At 44.9% G+C, this 8,429-nt stretch overlaps 1 pseudogene; it reads right to left on the reverse strand.

Annotated features, from left to right (window-relative positions):
* Nucleotides 1–6,043: 6,043 nt before the first annotated feature.
* LOC109860627 lies at nucleotides 6,044–8,205 on the reverse strand (annotated as a pseudogene).
* Between the last annotated feature and the right edge of the window lie 224 nt (nucleotides 8,206–8,429).

Here is an 8,429-nt window from a genome sequence, read left to right on the forward strand (position 1 = left end):
AAAAGCTAAGTACAAAAATTTGACGTGTCTGGATCGTATATATATGACCGTCACGTCCCGAGGAATCTCAAAAATAACACAAAATCTCCAGAAGGCGCCAGATACGCCGGGGCGTATCACCGTATTCCTCGAATAATTATGTTCATTGATCGCGAGACGTGACGGCCGCGAAAAGTGCATCGGCTAGTGCAGATAAATTTTTGTAACGGAAAGGCGGGGTTCGTGTATGGGATACATTAGGGAAAAAAGCGAAACAGCGAGTTTAACTAAAGAATAACAACTTTATTTTGCGATATAGCCTCGCGATATTCTCCGCGGTACAATCTTGAGAATCGTGACGTGTCGGAACGCCAATTTAACGCGAAAGTAATAATTAATTCCGCGGTCGGAACAGAACTTCAGCAACTGACACAAGCATACAACAAAGGGAACGAAATAAACAGAAAATATGTACAAGAACAACCTAACTGCTCGTATACCGCTAGAGAGAGCAGAACGCGGAATGTGAATCGAACTACCTTCAATCACGCGCTCGAGGAAATCGCGACGCGTGACACTAAATACGCAAAAATATATTGAATTGGCGGCTTTACAATGCTTGTGATATACGTCTCATCGGTTATGCGCTCGATCACCATCCTTGCCGGATCCTAGCTGCGGAAACTGGTTGGGATCGTCGCACTGGACACACAAAACTCTTATCGCGCACGATGTGTCCTCTCTGGATCACGGCGTAACAAACTGTAAATCGGAAAGTGATCCGGCGCGAGGATATCAGCTGTTCGGCGCTGCGGGTCGCGACCTCGACTTCTCGCGACGCGTTATCGACTTATTAGTAGTGATGTTAAACTCTGATGTAAAACAAACCATTTTTTCTTAAACTATTGTCGTCAAACCCACCGAATGGTTTGTTTTACATCAGAGTTTAACAGAAGCAGAAAAAGATTATTTCTCAACATTAAATTTTAACAACATGTGGAAACACATTATTCATCGTACACGTAAATATTCCAATTTAAAGTCTCTGTTAAATGCCGTTAGATCGCGTCCAAATTCAAATGCCGATTCAGAAAGAATCTTTTCTCTCTTGCCAGATATAAAGACAAAAATCACGAAATAAACCTTCGTCTGTCACTGTCAATGCTACTTGCGTGATAAAAGCAGCATTGCGAACGAAAAGGGAAACAGCCGTAGACGTAAACATTAATAGAAAATTTTCTCTCTAATGTCAGCAAGCAGTTTGTAGTCTGCATGTCTTAAAAAATAGACAAGTCATTTGAGATTATATGCTGCAAGTGATACTGAAGATGCTGGTACCTCTACGTCTTTGTGCAATAATAATGTTTAAAGTACCAAATTTTTTGGCATTCTATATGTGAGAAATTCACATTTTTAAGTAATAAATATGTACATATTTAAATATGTATATACTATAAATATGTACCATTATTACTTATAATACTATAACACTCTTAGTTTGTCTGGCATTGTAGCATATCATACATCTTCATATATAAATACTAAATGTGTTTACGCCTTAGTTCGTATAGCATTTTATGTCAAAGTCATATTTTTTAAGAATAACTGTGTGTTTCAATCTAAAAGTATCTGGCATTCTCTATATCCGACATTTACATCTAGAAATAATAAATGTTCTTAAATCTTAGTGTGTCTGGCATTCTAAATATCCGACATTTACATCTACTGTTACGTCCGCGCTATATTTTTGACTTATATTTTTTCATCAGTATACTGCATGCACGTATATATAAATTTTCCATATTAAATGTACAAGTAACTATAAGTATAGTTATAACATATTATATTGTATAAATTAAGTCATTGTAGCCATGTACACTTGTAATTCCGTTAGATTCAAACTAACCAATCACAAAACTCCTTCCGGACACCTTTGCCTTAGATCCATTTCGCCGCACCCTCATGAACACGGCTTACCTCCTAAACCACGCATAAGTTTCATCCCTATTCTTACCACTACGTCTTCGGATCCCACTCTTGCAAATAGTCCCTTCCACTGCCTCTTCTAGCGAGCTGGCCCTTCTTCATTTCTTCCGAAGTCAAGAGCAGAGCAGAGTAATTAAAGTGGTCCAATTCAGACAAGTTCCAGAGTAGTGTATATATAAGAGTTCAAATTCGCGGTTTTACGGGGGGGTGCGGGATATGACGTTACAGGGGGAGGGGTGACGTCACACAAAGGCGTGGAGGGGGCGCAAGGCGTGACGTCACAGAGGGAAAGGTTATGACGTCACGCGGGGGCGTGACACTGACGTCACGCAGGGCACTGCAGGATATGACGTCACGCGGCGTGACGAGGAGGACCCCTTTTATGCCGATTTCACACGCGCACTAGAAACGATGTCACACGCAGTTTGACAATATGACGGCGTCAATATGGCGGCTCAACAATATGGCGACTCCAATGTACTTGTTACTGCGGTAATGTGCATGATATTTTTAATGTTACCTAACAATATGGCGACTCCAAGACATATATGCTTTTTATATAACATGAAAAAACTATTGCACATATCTTTTTGTTTCGAAACGTGCCATTATACGCAGTGCGCGTAAAGAGTTGCACCTTTTTGACGTCACGCGGGGAGAGTGGTACTGACGTCACGCGAAAAATGATGTCACGATGACGTCGCGGCGTGACGCAGAAAGCCCTTTATGGCGAATTTACACGCGCATTAGAAGCGACGTCACACGCGATGCAATATGGCGGCGGCAAAAATGTGACAATATGGCGACTTCAAGGTATGTACTTTTTATATGTTGTGAGCGACTGTATCTTGAATTTTTATTACTCCCGTTTCGGGTGGTGTACGAAAGCGTCACACACACTTTTGGCACGTCCTTGGCTCACTCAAACAAATCTAGGAACAAAACTTGGGCGCCAAGCGTGAGAATCACGCCGCACAAACACAAGATAATGAATTCACTAATTTAGCCAAACGTGACAGCAATTTCTCCGCCAAAAGAGTGCTTCACGGCAGCTCAGAATCTGAAACGGAAAGGCGGGTGTTCGGGAGGCGGCTTTAGGTTTAGGACGAGAAAGAAACTCAGCTCAGTTGTAGGATAAGCAGACTAACAGAGAATATATTGAGTTGCGACTGCTTGTGATTGTAGCGGCCTTTTCCGCTTGTTTACAATATCAGATGTCGTATACAGGGCTTGGAGCCGGTCGTCGGCAAGCGGTAATCGCGGCACGCATACGCGGCGCAATGACAGAAAAAATGACAGAAAACGTGGACGGTTAGTGTAACGGAGGTAGCGCGGTTTTAGCCACGAATTCTTAGTGGCCAGTTGACGGCCGATCGCAAGTATGTGATAATTAATAGGAGCAATAATATTTTGCGCGGCTGGATGGAAAAATTATCCCAGCATTGGCAAGCGACGGGACGCGATGGGAACTCGTATCGTTCTTCTCGCCCGCTGACGCAATCTTCTAGCGCCCCGACGTAAACACTATACGTCCGGAATGCGCTTCGCAGAAATAAACAATAGCGACCCGACTCGGAACCGTCCACGGTAATTAATTCACACTACGCTACAATTTACATTCAATACAACGCAAAAACAAATAAATTATAACGAATCGACAACAATTTTGGTTAGACGGTACAAAACATAGAAAACTGTGGCGACCACGAAAGAGAGAGAGCGATCTTTACAATTGACCGACGCAATGCATTGTTAAACCCGACAGCTACCATATCTCGCGATCACAATTAACGCGATTACCTCCGCGTCAAATCCGCGACCTTGGTCAACGGAATTCGAGTCGCCGGAACGGTATAACGGCGGAAAAACGGACTTGCGACACGCAGTTGCGGGAGGAAAAGGGGATTGGAAACCTGGAGGCACTCACTTGGCGGCGACAGCTTCTCGCAATCAGCCTTCACTCGTTGTTCCTAGGCTTAGGCACCGGGATATTTTCGGCTTTCCCTAGGCAGCAGGTGTTCGGCACGAGACTCAATTTTGCACTCTGGCACGCACTATTTTCGGAGGTTCTCCGGCAGCCCACGCACTCTTTGCTGGTTCGCACAACAGTGTCTCTCGAGTCTTGCGGCGTTCGTCTTCCGCGTTCCACTAGATCCCCTGCGTACGCTAATCAGCCAATCAAGTGACGCGTCGCGTGGCGCGGTGATCGATCGCCACTTGCGTAGATCCGCGCTGTCCTTCCAAAGGCGACTGTAGAGCCGCGTCGAGCCCTTACTTCCCGATTCTTGTGGAAGATTCCGCAGCTTTCTAAGGCGTATCCTCCACCTCGGGTCGGCGGGTCGTTCACGCTCATCGGATCCCGACAACGTCGTAAGTGTCAGGGTGGCGCCTTTTCCGACAGCCCTCTCCGAGACAATCGGTCATTCCTCGCCCCTTGACCGCTCGACTCGTACGCTCCTGTCTCTTGGCTGTTCGCTTTGTTTCTTCTCTCCTCTTCTCGTGAGACTGATTGCTAATTAGCTCCTCTCCTTCTGATCGCTGTAACGGACGGGACGACACACACACAAAACTATTAGCCGCATAGCGGCTCGTTTTACAGAAATGAATACAAAAATCAATACAAAAGATTGTAATTGCGGGCGCGTGATCAGCGCGCGTTTCGCTCGGCAGCTGCTTCGATATATGAAAACCGGCGTCCTACGAGACGCCACGCAATATAAGATAGATCGCTCTCTCTAAATAAGGAGAGACGCGAGCCTACTGCCCTCCGTGCGGCCGTATTAATTACTATGTGACGGACACTAAAAAGGTGTCACGTCACAACTCCCTCCTACCCAAGGAAGACCGAGGCGGTCTAAATTCAATGCAACACCAAAACAAGGCACTTACCAGTTCGCACCTTTTCCGCAACCTGTCATTGGTAAGGTCTTGTTATATGAATTGTCGCGTATATCACGTCAAACGGCGGTTGTATTCCCGAAACAGCAAAACGGGCGTATTAAAATTTTCCGACCTCCTCTCTTTCTTTTTTTTCTTTTTGTTCTGTTGGTACTTAGGATGGAAGTGGTGGTAAACGACAGGGGTTAAGTTATTTTACAAAAAATTAATATTTATTGTTATACACTCATAGATCTTACTTACACACAAATTGAGGTGTATCACAAAAAAATACTGTTGAGAGTTTTATCGAGAACTTAAGAAGAAAGAAAAAAACGATAAACAAAATCATAGGGACGGCAACCAAATATATCCGCCATAAACAATAATAAATTGATATTACAATAAGGATTCTTTTGAAACATAGAGACGATACACAAAAAAAGAAATTATACAAAATATCATCAACAGAAAAAATAAGTATCGTAACGAAAGGTATAGAATTTTTTTCTCTAGACACTATCACTTGTCGAGTTTGTGGTAGGAACTTATTTTCCTTGGTGGGTGGCTTTGGTACGGTTGCTCGTATGAGAATGGCACTTCACTTTCATGGTGGTTTATGGCTCTTCGGCAAGGTCGTAGGCAGCGTCGTTGTAAAGGGTCGTCTACAATGAAGAGTTTTAGACTGTAACAGTAAGAAACTGACAAATCACAATCGATTATTCTTCTGTACTTTGTCTGTGATTGGTCAATTTCTTACTATTACGGCCTACAACTCTCCATTGTAGACGGCTCTTAAGGTCACGGCAGGTATGAGGAAAATTCGGCAATTGGCGGGGCGAGTTTTTGCTCGTCTGTCGTATTTCGCTCAGGCTTCGGAACATTTGCTGCAACCGCGGATGGTTACGTCGAGGTTGCCGCAGCTGTAACAGAATCTTCTTTTCCCCCTTTCTTTTGGACAGTTGGAGTATTTGTGCCCTGTTTTGCCACAATTCCAACAGGAGGTTGCTGGTTGCGGGGGGTACTCTGGACGGGGGTCTCTTACACAAGGGGCTCTCATGCGAAGGTGGTCCCGGCGAGCTTGTTCTTCTCGTTGCTCTTGCTCACGTCTTTCTCTTTCTCTTCTTTCTTGTTCCTGTCTTGCTAGCTCGGCGCGTTCCTCTCTCTCCCTCTGTTCTCGAAGTCGGTCTTCTCGTTCTTGTCACTCTTTTGCTTGTCTTTCTCGCCGTTCCCGTTCTTCTCGCCTTTCCTTTTCTCGTTGTTCTCTCTCCCTCCTCTCTTCGATTTCTCGCTGGGCTTGTTCTTCTCTGGCTCGCTGTTGTTGAGCCACCCTTTCACGGTTTTGGGCTTCTCTCCGTTCTTGTTCTCTACGTTCTTGTCTTTCTCGCTCTATCCTTTGTCGTTCCTGTGCCACTCTTTCATCTTTTTCCTGTTCAGCTCGCGTTCGTCGTTCCTGGGTCTGTCTTTCTCGCTGTAATTGGTCTCTACGCTCCGTCTCTCGTTTTTCTCGCTCCGCTCTTTCCCGTCTCTCTCGTTCTGCCATGTCTCGGTACCTTCGCTCCAAGTCCTTTTGTAGTCGTTTTTGAGCGCGTTCGGCACGTTCGATTTCTTGGTCTACTATCTGAAACAATTTTTCATTGCGGGCGTTTCGCTTTCGCGCTTCTAGCTCTAGGGTCATTCGGCGGAAGAGACCGGGTTTTGTTTGTTCTTCTCGGCGTGCTCTTTCTTGACGCTCATCTTCCTCATGTTTCTCCCGGAGTAGCTTCAGTAGGTATTCACGTCTTTCTCTATTTGTCTTTTCCTCTTTCCACGCTCTTTCCTGTCTCTCTTGTCGTTCCTGTTCTTCTTCCCTCTTTTTCTCTTGTCGTTCTTGCTCTTCTTGTCTCTCTCTCTCCCGCCGCTCTCGTTCGTCTCGTCGGTTTCTTTCTTGTTGTTCCTGTTCTTGTCGTTTTCTTTCCTTTCGCATCTCTCTCTCTCTCGACATTCTTTTTCTTGTCGCTTTTCTTTCTCTCGTCGTTCGTTCTCCCGTCGTTCTTGCTCTTCCTGCCTAGCTCTCTTCTGTCGTTCCTTTTCTCGTCGCTCCTTTTCCTCTCTCCCTTCTTTCTCCCGCTGTACTTGCTCGTCTCGTCTCTCCTTTTCCCTCCGTTCTTGTTCTTCTTGCCTGCATTTCTCCTGTCGTTCCTTCTCTTTACGCTCTTTTTCTGCACGTCGTTCCTTCTCCTACCACTCCAGGGCCTTTTGTTCTCGCTCTTGCCATTCTTCTTTTCTCTCTTTTCTTTGTTGTTCGTCTCTCGATATCGTTGCATGCCTTTCAGGACGTAGGTGCCCATTCTTCGATAGACTCTCTTGAAGGGATTTCTTTCTGCCATTCTCAATATTTCCGGCGGCACCGGTATTTAGCGGCACCGTACGAATCAGGAGCTGACACCTGTACAATGAATGGAAACACCAAAGAAGTACCTTTACCCAGAGGAAGTGTCTAAGAGGGATTTGTGATACGGTTTTAAATCTTTAACGTGAACTTTACCCACCGGGGTATCATCTAACCTTACCAATTCATAAACTACGGACGAAATTCTTTTACTTATCTTATGTGGGCCCTGATACTTGGGAGCTAGCTTCGCGGCAATATTTTGCGCTGCGGATGACAAAATTCTGTTTCTTTTCCAGAAGAGATCGCCTGGGTCGTAAGCAACGTTTTGTCGGTGCGCATTATATGATTCTGCCTGTTTATTATATGCCTTTTCGAGGTTTTCTCGTACCCATGATTGTAAACTCGCTAATTGCTCCATACGCTGTGACCATTTTTCCGACGGTTGTTCCGCTATTTCGGCAACATCTACTAGGCGACGTCTTAACAAATGAACCGGCATTAATTTGCGACCTAAATTAAGGAATGCGGGAGATGCACCCGTCGATGAGTGGTGCGCGGTGTTATACGCGAAGCAAAAATCTCTCAAATAGCGATCCCACTCTCGGTAATCTCGGTCTAAAAAGGATTATCATAGTTTTTAATATACGGTTCACCCGCTCCACCGGATTCGCCTGAGGGTGATATGGCGGTATTGTAGTATGTTTTATCTCGTACGAGTTGGCAAAATTTTTCAGCGTCTTGTTCACGAACTCGGTCCCATTATCCGTGAGCAAAAATTGCGGCGTGCCCCATCGTGCGATTAACAGGTCCTCTAGTGCTTCTACAATATTCTTCCCATTCGCGGCACGCAAAGCTCGACATTCTACCCATTTAGTAAAAAAGCCTTGTATTACTAAGATATACGCATAACCAGATTTATTACGTGGCAAGGGACCCATAATGTCGGCCGCGACCATAATCCTGGGTCCGTCGGCGATGCGACGTCCCATTAACCCGGCAAGATTCGCCTGCTCAACTTTCTGGCACACCTTACATCCGCGCACAAACGCAGCTACATCTTAATATATATATTTCTTGTGTGCGTGTGTATGTCACTGAACTCCTCCTAAACGACTGGACCGATTTTGATGAAATTTTTTGCGTGTGTTCAAGGGGATTTGAGAATGGTTTAGATTCACAATTTGGTCCACTGGAAAATGTTTTTTTAATTAAT

Source organism: Pseudomyrmex gracilis, unplaced genomic scaffold (assembly GCF_002006095.1).
Source record: "Pseudomyrmex gracilis isolate BER0280 unplaced genomic scaffold, ASM200609v1 scaffold_433, whole genome shotgun sequence".
Classification (NCBI taxonomy): Eukaryota; Metazoa; Arthropoda; class Insecta; order Hymenoptera; family Formicidae; genus Pseudomyrmex; species Pseudomyrmex gracilis.